The sequence below is a fragment of the Silene latifolia genome, chromosome Y, assembly GCF_048544455.1.
Source record: "Silene latifolia isolate original U9 population chromosome Y, ASM4854445v1, whole genome shotgun sequence".
In the NCBI taxonomy this organism is placed as follows: Eukaryota; Viridiplantae; Streptophyta; class Magnoliopsida; order Caryophyllales; family Caryophyllaceae; genus Silene; species Silene latifolia.
Window position 1 is genome coordinate 380,174,679 of NC_133538.1, and position 15,938 is coordinate 380,190,616.

At 40.0% G+C, this 15,938-nt stretch overlaps 1 non-coding gene across 1 annotated transcript; it reads right to left on the reverse strand.

The window, feature by feature from the left end:
• Positions 1 to 2,804: 2,804 nt before the first annotated feature.
• Positions 2,805 to 2,911, reverse strand: LOC141635258 (small nucleolar RNA R71). The gene has a single exon (XR_012539957.1). It is a non-coding gene; the product is annotated as a small nucleolar RNA R71 (small nucleolar RNA).
• Positions 2,912 to 15,938: the final 13,027 nt, after the last annotated feature.

Genomic DNA, 15,938 nt, shown 5'->3' on the forward strand with positions numbered 1-15,938 from the left:
GGAAATCTAAATTAACAATTCTAAACCACGGAAGTATTAAAGCAATGAAATTGAACAAAGGAACAGAGGAATACCGTAAAGAAGAATTGAAGAGAAAAGACCAAAACCCAATGCGAAAAGAAAACTTTATTGATGAAAACTAATCTAGATTAATGAAATAATCCAAAATTCAACTACTGTGTATTGAACCCTAATTAATTCGATCCCTAAAATAACCTCATACCCCTTCGGAAACATAGGGTTCACGTTATATAGGAATATAGCGTGATTCTTATTCCTAAAACCTAATTACAAGTGGGCTTCTAACTCTCGTCTTTTAATTTGCGCGTCAGTCTCGTGGAGTGGTCGATCGACCACTGGGACCAGTCGATCGACTGACTGCTCTTCCTGCAGTCAACTGTTCAGCATTCTGACAGTCTATAGACCATATAGGTCAGTCTATAGACCAAGTTAGCTGGTAATATGCTTCTAAAACTCTCGCAAATATATCTTTCAGGCCTTGCTACGCGGACCAAGTTCATTTCCCGAGTCAAATCTTCATGTCAAATCCTATGCCAAGCACTTAGGGACGGATTCAGCACGATTTCCGCTGGATTCTTCACATTTCTGAAATATTACACAAAAACACAAAAGTAGACAGAAATAGGGAAAATAGTAGCATAAACTACATAATTGAGCTCTGAAATGCGTGTGAAATAGGGTGTAAAACATCATATTTAGGACACGCATCAAACTTCCCCAAACCAAACCCTTCCTTGTCCCCAAGCAAGAACTAGACTCGATCTTAAAACCTAATGGAACGCGTTCATTCTCATAGCGAAATGAAAACTGTAAAGCCTAAACCAGTTTAATGCAACAACTAACAATCAGTTAGCAATATGAATCATGCAAACGAGTGATGTAGTCTTTAAAAATTGCTGAACTGTCAACTATAGAGACTTATCATTATGGACTCTCACGGGTCGCTTGATACGTGCATATTCTATACACTTTATCTGTGGTTTTGGCACGTATTTCCATGCATAATTGTTAGCTTAAGGCTACTATTTCCCCCGAAACGGTTTACTTTGCAATTTCTATGATTTATTGTAGGAATGAATGGAAGTAAGCTAAATCAAGCCTAATTCGTCCTCCGGAGGCAACTTTAAAGAAGCCTAGAAGAAGGAGATTCGTACTCACTCACCTCGGGATGCGTGCATTGGAGTGAGGAGCTGTTTTTGAAGAAAAGAAGTGTTTCGCACAAGACCATCGATCGATCGACTATCTTGTAAAAGTCGATCGACCACTGAAGCTCATCAGACGCTACTGTTCTGCATTTACCAGTCGATCGACCATGCTGACCGGTCGATCGACCAGTCTTCGAGCTGAGAATTATTTTCTTCGTGTTAGACTTTTAAAAGCCCAACTTGTAATTAATTTTTGGCATCTTTTTATCAGTAGAACGCAGCAACTTTTTGGTTATGCTTTTCATTATTGAAGAACTCTATATTTAGATCTAGCTTTGCAGACGGAAACCCTCGATTTCGATACTTTGTTCTTGAATTCAATTAGTAAGTTTTTATGAAATTCCTCTCTTCTTTTAATTCTTGTTATTTCAATTCTTGTTTTATCAATTTAATTCCAGAAATTCATGTCTTGTCCTTTGTCTTTTATTTAAATTCAATCATGTCAATCTTGTTCTTTGTTATCAATTTAGAAATTGTTTTAGTTTTAGCCATGCGTAGCTAATTGTTTTGATTGGGAATGAGGTGAACCATGGCATAATTTGGGATTGTTTGTTAGCATGAATTCTACTATTTAGATTTTGTAGTCTGTTGATATGTCTTTTTGCTAGATTGAAAGATTAGTAATTAGAACTATCATTAGATTGGAATTTCTCTTGAGTGAAAGCTTTGAGAAATTTCGGGGAATTAGAAGACCGCAAGGTTAATTTGAGCATAGATCGAAAGGCTTGCTTATACCCCTGAGACCGTATTATAGGATTTCTGTTACCTTATTGTCCTGACCATTGCCATGGTGAACCTAATTTCCCGATCCCCTTTTTATCTTGTTGAGAAATTTCATTTTAGCATTTAGTCAATTTAGTCAACCAATCTCAAAGCCCCCCAATTAATTGTTACTTTTATAGACTGAAAAATAGCAAACAAAATCAATCTTGTATCTCTGTGGTTCGACCCTTACTATCACTAGCTATAGTTTTAGTTTGGAATTATAAATTTAATTTTGATACAAAACGACGGTATCAAATTTTGGCGCCGTTGCCGGGGAGACGGTGTAATTCTGTTTGCTTTATTTTAGTTTATTTTTCTTGTCTCAAGGAACTTTTGTTCCTTGAGACCGTTGCTTACCTTTACTTCTAGTTTTGCTTTTGCACAGTTAGAAGACAGGTTTTTGAGGGGAAGACTTGAGTACTCTTATTTTGGCAATTATGGCTACAATATATGATAATCTACAGCCAAAGGAACACCATCTTCCAAAGGGGCATCAGTTACCTACCCCTACTACGGGTAACTTCGAATTTCGTTCCTCTTATATCGATTTAGTGGAGCGAAATTAGTTTGATGGTCTACCAGATGAGGACCCCTTGAAGCATATAGAGAATTTCACAGACTACTGCTGTTCCATACCTATACCAGCTGGGGTGACTCAGGATGAAGTAAAGGGGTTGATGTTCTTATACTCCTTGAAGGATTCGGCGCGAGATTGGTACCGCTACCTTGATAGGGTAGCAAATCGGAGTCACGGATCGGACATCTCTAGCATTAGCCTTCTACAAGAAGTACTTCCCACTTTCAAAGACTGACGCCTTGAGAAGTAAAATCACAAGTTTCCAGCAAGGAGCTGATGAAGGTTTTTGTGAAGCATGGGGACGTTTCAAAAGTTTGGTCCGAGCTGTCCCTCACCATGGTTTCCAGCAATGGTATCTTTGCAACCTATTTTATAATGCTCTATATGATGATTACAAGGTCATCCTGGATGCAGCTGCTAATGGTAGGTTCCAAAACAATACCGGTCAATGTAAAGGTTGGAACACTATTGAGGAGATGGCAGTCCATAGAGCTGAGTGTGGAAGTTCACGTGGAAAGTCACAAAAGCAAAGTGATGAAATGAGTGCCGTTGTGACACTTATAACTTCTATTACTGCCCGTCTCGAGAAGCTCTCTGAAGCTTCCAAGGAGAAAGTTGAAATACCTGTTCAAAACTCAGATGAGACCGAGAAGTTGAGAGAAATGGTCCAACTCCTTTTGGTTCAAGTGGCGAATATGGAAGCAGCCGGGATTGAGTCCTCAAGGAATTTTGTGAAGCAATTGGAGAATATAGAGGCTAAGCAAGTTGCTAATTCTTCAAGCAAATGTGAAGGGCCGATTGAAACCATTAATGCCATTAATCTCAGAAGCGGCCTCTCTTATGAAAGTCCCGACAAGCCAACAGAAGACTCGGGAAATGATGAAGAAGCTCGTTTAAATTCTGGTGCAAAAACGAGCACAATTTCCAATACTTCTGGTCGATCGACCAACATTGTCAGTCGATCGACTGAAGCGTCAGATAAAATAGTTTCTGATCAAAAACTATTCACACCCAGCACAGTCAGTCAATCGACCAACATTGTCAGTCGATCGACTGGATCACCTGACGAAATCAATTCTGAACAGGAACTGTTCACGCCTAGCCAAGTTGGTCGATCGACCACGCATATCAGTCGATCGACTGGAACTCCAGAGCAGGATGCAAATCCGTCAACTAGTTTGCATGATTCTTCACTCATTGATGATTTGACGGGGGTTTTAAACTTACGGAAGATTTAAGGTTACTGATCCTACGGCCGGTGATGCGATCCCCGTATCCGGAGCGTTTGAAGGCTACTAAGCTGGAGCGTAAGTTTGGTAAGTTTCTGGAGATGGTCCAGAATCTCGAGGTAACGGTTCCTTTCACTGATCTAATTACCCAGGTGCCCTCTTACGCTAAATTCATGAAAGATATTTTAAATCGTAAGAGAAATTTTCGTGATGATGGTAATGTTGCTTTTGTGGAATAGTGTAATGCTCTTTCGCAAATTAATGTGCCACCTAAATTAAAGGACCCGGGTAGTTTTTCAATTCCTTGCACTATAGGTAACCACGTAATTGGAAAGGCCCTTTGTGACTTAGGGGCCAGTGTCAGTGTCATGCCCTATTCTGTTTGCGAAAGGTTAAATATTAGTAGACTTAAGGTGACCGATATTACCGTTCAAATGGCAAATAGATCGACTCAGAGACCTATAGGTGTTCTAGAGGATGTACCCGTTCGAGTGGGTAAGTTTTTTATTCCTGTCGATTTCGTTGTTTTGGACATTGCAGAGGACAGTCAGATACCTATTATTTTAGGCAGACCGTTTTTACATACAGCTGGGGCTGTAATAGATGTCAAACACGGAACCATAACCTTAGAGGTAGGGGATGACACCATTGAGTTCAGTCTTGCTCACAAGGCGACTGAACCTGCTGATGAGGATACGTGTTATTCCATTGATATTGTTGACAGGGCTGTTACTTGTAATTGGAGGGAATCCTTAGCCAAGGATCCCTTAGCTTATCTAACCCGTTTAGGTGAGTGTGCAGGTAATACAGTGGAGAATGCTGAGGAGCCAGATGCTTTGGTAGCCTCAATGGAGAGCTACGAGCTCAATGAGGAAGAAGATGAGGTGCTCTTGAGCTTGGCCAACGAGAACTTGGTCAACACTTGCTACACCATTGAAGCTGATTCTGTCTATGCTGTAGAGGTAAAGGTGCCGGAGCGTAAGCCACTTCCTCCTAATATTAAGTATGTTTTTCTAGATGATACGGAGCAGTACCCAGCTATTGTTAGCTCTAAGCTTAATGATGACCAACTGTCTGCTTTGATGTGTGTGCTTAAGAAAAACAGGAAGGCTTTGGGTTACTCTTTCGGTAACATTAAGGGCATCAGCCCTGATGTTTGTATGCACAGGATAAAGCTGGAGGAAGGCCACAAGCCTTACAGACAGGGTCAACGCAAGTTGAACCCGAAGATGCAAGAAGTTGTTATGGCTGAGGTGATGAAACTACTCGATGCAGGTATTATTTATACAGTTGGCAACTCCAAGTGGGTTAGCCCAGTTCAGGTAGTACCGAAGAAAGGAGGGACTACCGTGGTTAAAAATGATAAAAACGAATTAATACCAACTCGAGTAGTGACAGGGTGGCGGATGTGCATTGATTATAGACAGTTGAATGCCGCCACCAAGAAAGATCACTTCCCCCTCCCTTTTGTTGACCAAATGACTGAAAGACTTGCTTCTAACAAATTTTTCTTTTTTCTAGACGGATATTCAGGGTTCTTTCAGATCCTTATTCATCCAGACGATCAGAGTAAGACCACTTTTACCTGTCCACAGGGTGTTTTTGCATATCGTAGAATGCCTTTCGGATTGTGTAACGCCCCTGCTACCTTTCAGAGGTGCATGATGGGGATTTTTTCTGATTATATAGAGAATATTATGGAAGTATTCATGGATGATTTCTCAGTTTATGGTAGTGACTTTGATCGTTGTTTAGCTAACCTTGATAAAGTCATGCAGCGTTGTATAGATGTTAATCTTGTTCTAAACTGGGAAAAATGTCAGTTTATGGTAAATGAGGGAGTTGTGTTAGGGCATTTGATTTCTGATAAAGGTATACATGTTGATAAGGCAAAGGTGCAGGTGATTGAGCAATTACCCCATCCAGTGAATGTTAAAGGAGTGAAGAGTTTCCTTGGTCACGCTGGTTTTTACCGGCGTTTCATTAAGGATTTTTCAAAAATTGCTAAACCACTTACACATTTGCTCCTTAAGGATGTTGTCTTTGAATTTACTGATGAGTGCCTTACCGCTTTTAACAGGTTAAAGGAGGCCCTAGTTTCTGCACCAATCATTCAGCCGCCTGATTGGGACCTCCCATTTGAGACCATGTGTGATGCCAGCGATTATGCGGTCGGTGCAGTTTTGGGACTGCGGAAGAATAAAGCTCTGAATGCCATATATTATGTGAGCCGAACTCTGGATGAGGCTCAAATTAATTATTTTACCACTGAGAAAGAGTTTCTAGCTGTAGTTTTTGCCTTAGACAAATTTCGGTCTTATTTGTTAGGTTCTAAGGTTATTGTTTATACTGACCATGCAGCGTTGAAGACTCTCTTTATTAAGAAAGATGCGAAGCCGAGGCTTTTGAGGTGGATACTCCTTTTGCAGGAGTTTGATTTGGAGATCAAAGACAAGAAAGGAGCTGAGAATGTGGTGGCTGACCACCTATCTCGTCTGCAGCTGACAGAAAGGGAGGATTCGTTACCTATTAATGATTCTTTTCCTGATGAGAGTCTGTTAGCTATTACTACTTCAGGGTCTTATCCACTTCCATGGTTTGCTGATTTTGCTAACTTTGCTGTGACAGGTAGGATACCACCCGAGCTTTCATGGCAGCAGAAGAAGCGGTTTGCTTATGATGCTAGACAATATTTTTGGGATGATCCTTATGTTTTCAAGGAATGCGCAGACGGTCTCATCCGGAGATGCGTACCTCAATGGGAGGTGAAGGATATCCTAGAGGCTTGCCACTCTTCTGCTTATGGTGGTCATCACGGTCCATCCAGGACTGTAGCTAAGGTACTCCAATCTGGTTTCTATTGGCCAACTTTGCATGCAGATTGTCGCAATTTTGTTGCTGAGTGCGATGCTTGTCAAAGATCGGGGAATATTTCCAAGAGACATGAGATGCCACAGGTAGGAATTCTTGAGGTTGAGATTTTCGATGTCTGGGGCATTGATTATCAAGGACCTTTTCCGAGCAGTCAAGGTAATAAATATATCCTCGTAGCTGTAGATTATGTATCCAAATGGGTGGAAGCTATTGCTACTCCCCATTGCGATGCAAAGGCCGTGATTAAACTGTTTAAAAAGATTATTTTCCCTCGTTTTGGTGTCCCTCGGGTTGTCATTAGCGATGGGGGAATGCATTTTAAAGAGAAACAACTTAGTGCTTTACTGACTAAATTCGGTGTCCAACATCGTAGAGGTTTGGGGTATCATCCCCAAACTAGTGGTCAGGTTGAGGTTTCTAACAGAGAATTAAAAGAAGTCTTAGCTAAAGTTGTTTCTAAATCACGGAAAGATTGGAGTCTTAAGTTAGATGATGTCTTGTGGGCTTATAGAACTGCGTTTAAGACGCCAATCGGGATGTCACCATACCGATTGATTTGTGGTAAGACATGTCATTTACCTGTTGAGTTAGAGCGTAAGTCTTGGTGGGCTATTTGTGATTTGAATTTGGATCCTAACCTCTCTCGTGAGAAACGCATGACACAAATTGAATGAGCTAGAGGAATTTAGGTCACTTGGCCTATGACAATGCAAGGATCAACAAGGAGAAAACAAAGCGGCGGCACGACAAGAGAATCATCAAGCGCGAGTTCCATATTGGCGATAAGGTACTTCTTTTTAACGCTCGTATCCGTTTATTTCCTGGTAAGTCGAAATCCGTGGGACTGCCCTTACACGGTCACAGTAGTCATAAAGTTCGGATCAGTTGAATTGGAGACCTCTGCTGGAGAAAGGTTCAAGGTTAATGGCCAATATGTGAAGCATTATCATGGATCAGATGCATATGTTGGGAAAGTCGAGGTATTGTACTTCGACCCGTTATCGGATGATGCAGAGTGAGGTAAAAAAGTCGTGCGGGACCTCTTAAACCAGCGCTAACTGGGAGGCAACCCAGGTTGTAATTATTTGTAATTTAGGAATTTTATTTTGTTATTTCATTTAATTTGCATTTTGAGCTTTATTTATTTAATTTTTTTTTTATTTAGCACTTTCTTGGGTTGAAAACAAAAAAAAATGTACGCCTTTGATAATTTTTGCAGGAATATATTTATGCAAAGTGCGTAAACTCAGAGGAAAAGGCGATTTAAGTTGGCAAACAATTTTTGACGAATTTAAGCTAAATTGCCAGTGTTTTCAGTCGATCGACTGGGCAATATGGTCGATCGACTGAAAAGGAACAGGTCAGAGGCTACTATATACAGAGCTTAATCGATCGACTGGGCAACATAGTCGATCGACTGATGAGAAAAGTCCAGAAGCTGCTGCAAGTGAAGACTGGTCGATCGACCGGGTCAGGTGGTCGATCGACCACAGCGCGAGTCCAGATTGCATTTTAATAAGGGAGTTTTCTTTCTTTTCTCATTCATTCTTTCATATTCATAACATCAAAAATCCTAAGCAAACCCTAGCCTTTCCCGTTTTCCGCGATTTCATCTGCAATCCCCTCTCAATCTTGATTTCTCTTGCTTAATCCTGCAATTTCTCGTCAAAAGGTATGCTCTAATCTCATTTCCATCCTCTATTTTCGACTTCTACTGAAGTATCTTGCCCAATTTTTGAGCATTGTCCCCTTGAGACGGAAAAATCGATTTGGGATGATTGATTTAGGGGTTGATTTCTTGTTGTTTTTACGCTTTAATTGCTTGTATTACCCTTTCCCCCTTGATTTTCGAGATGATCTAGCACCTAGGAGGTGATAATGCCGTCTTTCCCCAAATTTCGAAACCCTAAATCGATTTTCAAATTCTGATTTTGTTAGGGTTTCCGTAAATTGACTTTGTTAGGGGATTCTCGTTGCTAATGAGTTGTTTGCAGGTAACAAAGATGACGAAAGGAAAGGAGCACATGTATGAGGGACAATCGAGCCAAGGAGCTCCCAAGCCGCCACGAGAACCGCCACTGATGATAGAGGCTACCACGGATAGTATACCTGACTATCCGCAGGTTATCTTTGCTAATTCTACTCAGCGCGCTAAATTTTCTCTTTTTGTTTCGAGAATGAAAGTCACAGCTACCCGGTTTCTCCATAAAGATACTTTGGAGAAATTAGGCTGTTATGAGTCGGTTGTGTCCCTGCTAAATGGGACTGGTATGATGGGTCTTGTGGACATGGCTGAGTTCACATACTACATTCTGACCCTTGAATTCTTTTCGTCTTATGCTTTTAATTCCGCTGCTTTTAAGGAAAATAAGACTAACCCTTGCATTTCCTTTCGGCTTTTCAATGTCAACTACTCTCTGACATTAGCTGATTTTGCCGGTTTTATGGGTCTTTATTTCGAGGGCAGAACCTCGGATACCTCTGATGTTCATCGAGTCAAGTGGTCTTGAATCAGTGACTTTCACGGGCCTAAAAGGACGGGCACTTCCGTTCATTTTCCCCCTCTTCGTTATTTTCTACGGCTAATGGGTAATACCATTTTTGGCCGTAAAGAGTCTAATATTGTGAATAATATTGAGCTTTTCTATCTTGGCGGGCTATCTGAACGTTGAAAGTCGGATAGCCCGTATTTATAACATTGCCTACTTGACCGCCGCTCACTTTCAGACTATAAGTGAGGGCACTTTGACCACTATTGCTTGTGGTGGGTTGGTGACGCGTCTCGCCAACCATCTTGTTTTACTTTTCCCTCGACAGAAGGACCCCATCGACCCTGACCTACGTTTCATGGACCTTCCTTACGCGAGGGCTGTTTATTGGGTCGATAGACAGATGCGGTGGAAGATAGATTCTTTCATCTGTGACCGCATCCCCACATCACCGCTACCCTCCCGTCCCCGCCCTTACCACTGTTCAGGGGGTAGCTCGGCCGCCCTTGCCTAGTTACAGGCTTCCTCTGGTGGCGGCCACTGCTACTGGTAGCACTTCGAGGAGAGCTCGTGCCTCCACTTCAGAGGCACCCTCTTCCTCCACTCCTGCTCCCACTGGCTACCCGGACACTTTTCGACCTCCTACTCCTTTGGTTGTCCCTCTGGTCATGGACCAGAGGGCAATGTCATGTGTGTTGGGTGACTTCTGCAGGAGCTTTGACCAGCACAGGCTAGACACGGCTCTAGCCCTCTACCCAGTTTACGAGGAGTTAGCCCGAGGAGGGATGCTCCCACAGGGTGCTTGGACTCACCCTTCTTACTTTGTTCCCCCTGTGGGCGGCTAACCTCAGCCTGCCAGGAGACCCCCTCCCACTACTTCTGCTGGTGCCTCCACTTCCAGGAGAGCCATTGCCGCTGCTGCTGAGGCGGAGGAGGAGGAGAGCGACTCGGGGTCCGGCGAGGACAGTGATTCTGATTACGATGGTGGAGATTAGATTCTGGTGACCTCCCCGTTTTTGGCTGGTTTGGGGAGGTCGTATTTTGTGAGTTCCTTTCTTTATTAGCTTCCTTTTATTTTATTATGCTTTTATTCTCCCATTTTTCTGCTGGTGATTTGCTGATGAGCACAACGAGGGCATTGTGCATTTTGGTTTGGGGAGGGTATTTGCATATGCCTTTTGTTTTGCATCTGCATTTGTTTTTATTGCATTTCAGTCACATGTTTAGTGCATTTCTGTTTGCATTTGTTTTTTTTTTCATTCATTCAAAAAAAAAAAAGATAATAAACAAAGAAAAATTTGAAAATTCAAAAAAATCAAAAAATATCACGTTTACTTTTGCATATAGTTGAGTCGGATTGGAGTTATTAATGATGATTTTGCACTATTAGTCAAATATGCCATTCCATGCCCTTTTCACAGCTGTTTAGCGAGAATTATAAGTGATTTCTCAAATTTTGTTATGGAATTCATTTCGGGTAATTAGACTTGACTCATTACATTTGGCAAACTACATATACTTTCTGAGATATAGAGCCTATAACTGGTGACATTCATGACCGGTTAATTTAGGATTGAGAGTAGTACTCCCTTCATTTCATGTTTTGCACGTGTATGAGTTTTGATTGCTTATTGCCTATACGCATTGGTTTGTGGTCGGTATTGCATGTTTTGAGAACTTTTGCATCCTCCCCTTTCTCATTTTACCCCATTAACTCCACTATAAGCTATAACTGCCAGTTGCCCTTAACTACATCCCATACTTAGCCTACCATTGTGCCAAGCTAGGAAGTAGTAGAGGAATTTTTGTCGGATTAGAAGCGGTTTTGGTTCGTTTTGTATTGATGGAGCGAGTATTGATGAGAAGTGAAGGGGATGTTAATTTTTCAGCTGGAAAGAAAGAAAAAAATTTCAGAAAAAAAAAGAAAAAAAAAGAAAAAAAAAGGACTTACCTGGGCAGAGAGCTCTGGTTGTGATAGGGTGGTCGATCGACTGCCATCACTGGTCGATCGACCACCAGTTCAGAAGATGAAAAACAAAAAAAATGAAAATGAAAGAAAAGAAAAAGAAACAGAGAGAAAGAAAACAAAAAAAAAAGAGGAGTTTTGAAAATAATAAGGTTTTGGTTGAATAAGAACGCGCCTTATATGCTTATTTCATGAATTGGAGGCGTCTCTCTTGAGATTTTGTGATGCCTAGTCTCTTAAAGGCATGGTTTATATGTTGAGTTGGAGGAAGGGATACGGTTTCTGATGGTTGTATAGGTACTAGCTTGGCTCTTACCTTCACTTTTTCCATAATTGTTTTGCCCTTCTTTTTCTCCACTTAACCTCACATATCCAAATCTTGCAATAGTTCGGCATGTAATAGTCTTTGACGGTGGTTATGCGTATGTACGGTAGCTAGAATCATTATTCATGCTAGTCAGGCATACATGTTTTGTCGGGGCCGCATCTAGGTGAGAGACTGTATTTTTCTTTCCTCTCTTTTACATATAATCTTACCATTTGCTTTGCTGAGAGAAGAGTGACCCGGGAGAGTCCGAACGTATAAGTCTTGCAAGGTCGAACGCCCGATTTGATTCCATGATATGCATAAGTTTGTTCACCTGATTTGTGCTTTGCAGTAGTTGATAATGTGCATTAAACGGTTTGACATTGACTTGTAGTTAGCTCTGAGATATACTCCTCTCCATTTAGTTTTTATACGGGTCATAGTGCTTGCTTGGGGACAAGCAAGGTTTGGTTTGGGGAGATTTGATACGTGCATATTCTATACACTTTATCTGTGGTTTTGGCACGTATTTCCACGCATAATTGTTAGCTTAAGGCTACTATTTCTCCCGAAACGGTTTACTTTGCAATTTCTATGATTTATTGTAGGAATGAATGGAAGTAAGCTAAATCAAGCCTAATTCGTCCTCCGGAGGCAACTTCAAGGAAGCCCAGAAGAAGGAGATTCGTACTCACTCACCTCGGGATGCGTGCATTGGAGTAAGGAGCTGTTTTTGAAGAAAAGAAGTGTTTCTGCACAGCACCATCAGTCGATCGACTATGCTGTAAAGTCGATCGACCACTGAAGCTCATCAGACGCTACTGTTCTGCATTTACCAGTCGATCGACCATGCTGACCGGTCGATCGACCAGTCTTCGAGCTGAGAATTATTTTCTTCGTGTTAGACTTTTAAAAGCCCAACTTGTAATTAATTTTTGGCATCTTTTTATCAGTAGAACGCAACAACTTTTACGTTATGCTTTTCATTATTGAAGAACTCAGTTTTTAGATCTAGCTTTGCAGACGAAAACCCTCGATTTCGATACTTTGTTCTTGAATTCAATTAGTAAGTTTTTATGCAATTCCTCTCTTCTTTTAATTCTTGTTATTTCAATTCTTGTTTTATCAATTTAATTCCAGAAATTCATCTCTTGTCCTTTGTCTTTTATTTAAATTCAATCATGTCAATCTTGTTCTTTGTTATCAATTTAGAAATTGTTTTAGTTTTAGCCATGCGTAGCTAATTGTTTTGATTGGGAATGAGGTGAACCATGGCATAATTTGGGATTGTTTGTTAGCATGAATTCTACTATTTAGATTTTGTAGTCTGTTGATATGTCTTTTTGCTAGATTGAAAGATTAGTAATTAGAACTATCATTAGATTGGAATTTCTCTTGAGTGAAAGCTTTGAGAAATTTCGGGGAATTAGAAGACCGCAAGGTTAATTTGAGCATAGATCGAAAGGCTTGCTTATACCCCTGAGACCGTATTATAGGATTTCTGTTACCTTATTGTCCTGACCATTGCCATGGTGAACCGAATTTCCCGATCCCCTTTTTATCTTGTTGAGAAATTTCATTTTAGCATTTAGTCAATTTAGTCAACCAATCTCAAAACCCCCCAATTAATTGTTACTTTTATAGACTGAAAAATAGCAAACAAAATCAACCTTGTCTCTCTGTGGTTCGACCCTTACTATCACTAGCTATAGTTTTAGTTTGGAATTATAAAATTAATTTTGATACAAAACGACGGTATCGTCGCTCATATCACACATAAGCATAGGTGAATATATATAAAAGATAAAAAGAAGTAATTTTGTAATGACACTCACCTGACTACGACCTATAAGAACATGCCTGCAGTCTAATATGAAAATAATCTCTACAACCGTACATATGCATTCCAACCATAAAAGACCATGACCCATGCCGAGGCAATTTTGGATATGTGAGGTATGGGTAAGAAGGGGCTAAAATGAATTTGGGAAAGCAGAGTTGAAGCCATGCTAGTAATTAATGAAAACCAAATTATAACAACATGCCAACTTCATACTCAAGATTTCCATCGAAACGGTGCTAAATATAAAGCACTAATCTAAAAATTCCACAATATATTAATTCCCCAAATAATATTAATCGCAATATGGAAACAAAATCACTATCTAATAATAATAACAACCATGTGATTTTTCGAATTTTCTTTCGCTACTGCAGCAAGCAGTCGATCGACTGATCTCTTTTTTTTTCGAATCATTTTTTTCCGTTTTTTTTTTCTTTTCTTTTCTTTCCCTTCAATCATTTCACCAACATTCTCAATAAGAGCAAATATATACAAAATGATAAGAACACTCCCAAAGACTAATACTACTAGCTTGACAAAGGCATGCTGAATATAGGATGTAATTAAAGGGACAAAAGGCTATTTTTGGCTATATGAAGCTTATGGGCAAAATGAATAAAGGAGACCTCTTCCTCATATGTCAACAAACCACAGACCGAATGCATGCAGGTATTAAGCAGATAAAGTTCATATTTATGCATATTGATGTAACATGTCTTACAAGGAGTAACTACTCACAATCCTAGATAAACTGGTCATGAATGACACCAGTTATAGGATCTAAATCTCAGAAGATGATGTAGTTTGCCATAAATCTAAGTCAAGTCTCAAGATTCAGCGAATAAATTAACGAAAACTCATAGATATGCACATGTGATTCTACTAATAACATGTCAATTAACAAGGCTTAGGCGTAAACAGATGAAAATGCAATGTCATCATTGGACTACTACCGTTCCGACTCGAGCTACATGCTAAAATAAACATGCATTTTTTGAATTTTTGAAATTTTTCAATTTTTTGAAATTTTGTGTATATAAGGGAAAATAAATAACAATGCAAGACATAAAATGCAGTAAACGTGAATGCAAAACAGAATGAATGAGACGCAAAACCCTTCCCCAAACCAAATCACACAATGTCCCCATTGTGCAAAATCATATAATGAAAATAGCAAAGGAAATGGGATTTGCGGTAAATTAAGCAAATAAAACATGAAGCTAAACTCGGAATACTCACAAGATTTTAAGCGCTTTAAAGGAAACCTCCCCAAACTCGCGTGAGCTAGGAGATTTCGGTAGCCAGCAGTGCTACCGTAAAGTACCTGAAAAGACAAACAATACCGTGCATAATCCGAGAAATCAATTTACGAAACGCAAAATTATGTGCCAAGTAAGAAAACAGAAGAAAACAGAAATGAATCGGAGAATCTGATACCTGTCGTTGTGAGTATCAAAAATAATATTTATAATTTTCCAAACTACAACTAGCAAGCGGTAGTAAGGGTCGATCCGCAGGGAGGTAGGGAATTCTAATTGTTTTAATTTTAGTCTATGAATTTATGGGGGGTTTTGATTTGGATTGTATCTAAGTCTAAATACATAAATAAAAGGCAAGTAATAAAAAGAGATGTAAACAATAATAAAATGAATGCTAAGACGGTCAGTTCACTGCAGCTACGACGATGGGTTCCTAAGTAAGTCTGAATAATCACGATAGGTGGGAAAATAAGAAGCCCTCTCGGTCCATTCTTAACTAGTAGCGCCTCTCAGCCTATGCTACTGGTCCCTAGGTCTCACTAATACTAGCTCTCGCCCCGAAAAGTGATTCCTAAAGCCTAAACTTTACCTATCTTTCGATCTTAGTAAAATTTAGTCGTTTCAATTTAGTTTATTTCCCTTCCCTATCTCTCGATCTTCTGGGTCGGTCAATTCCTAAGTAATTAAAAAGTCTCCTCTCGGTCTCGTTGTTAAATATTGCAATTAAAACAATGAAACGGTGCTATTCTTATCGCGCGTCAGTCGATCGACCAGCTAAGCTAGTCGATCGACCAACAGTCCAATCGATCGATCGACTAATCCAGATCGATCGACCAAAGGCCGACATCAGGTCTACTAATCTACATCGTCTTCGCCGCAGGTCCCCTCACATCTTAGCACGGGGTAATTAGCTTCGCATATTTAATCTAACTACAACTACGAGATTGATAATAACAATAGAATTCATAATCGAAATAATTAAGCAAATAACTAGCATGAATCAATAATACGGCTTTGGGAATCCTAACTAGCTATTCTAACTAAGGAGGAATTAAAGCAATAAACTGAAATTAGGAAGAAGAATACCGAAATAAGAAAGGGAGAAACTGAATCCGAATGCTAAAGATGACTTTATTGATAAAACTAAACTAATTATGATTGAATCTAAAGCAATAATGTCAAATCAGTAGATGGGATTAACCCCTCCTCAATGCCTCCCAAAACTGATGTTCGAGGTCTTATTTATAGAGATGTCACGCAAAAACCTAAAAACTAATTACAATTGGGCTTCTAATTCTCGTTCTTAATTTGCGTCAGAGTCGAGGGGTGGTCGATCGACCACTAGACCCAGTCGATCGACTGAGTATCTCTAAACAGTAGCTTCTGATTCTCGCGCTCTGGTC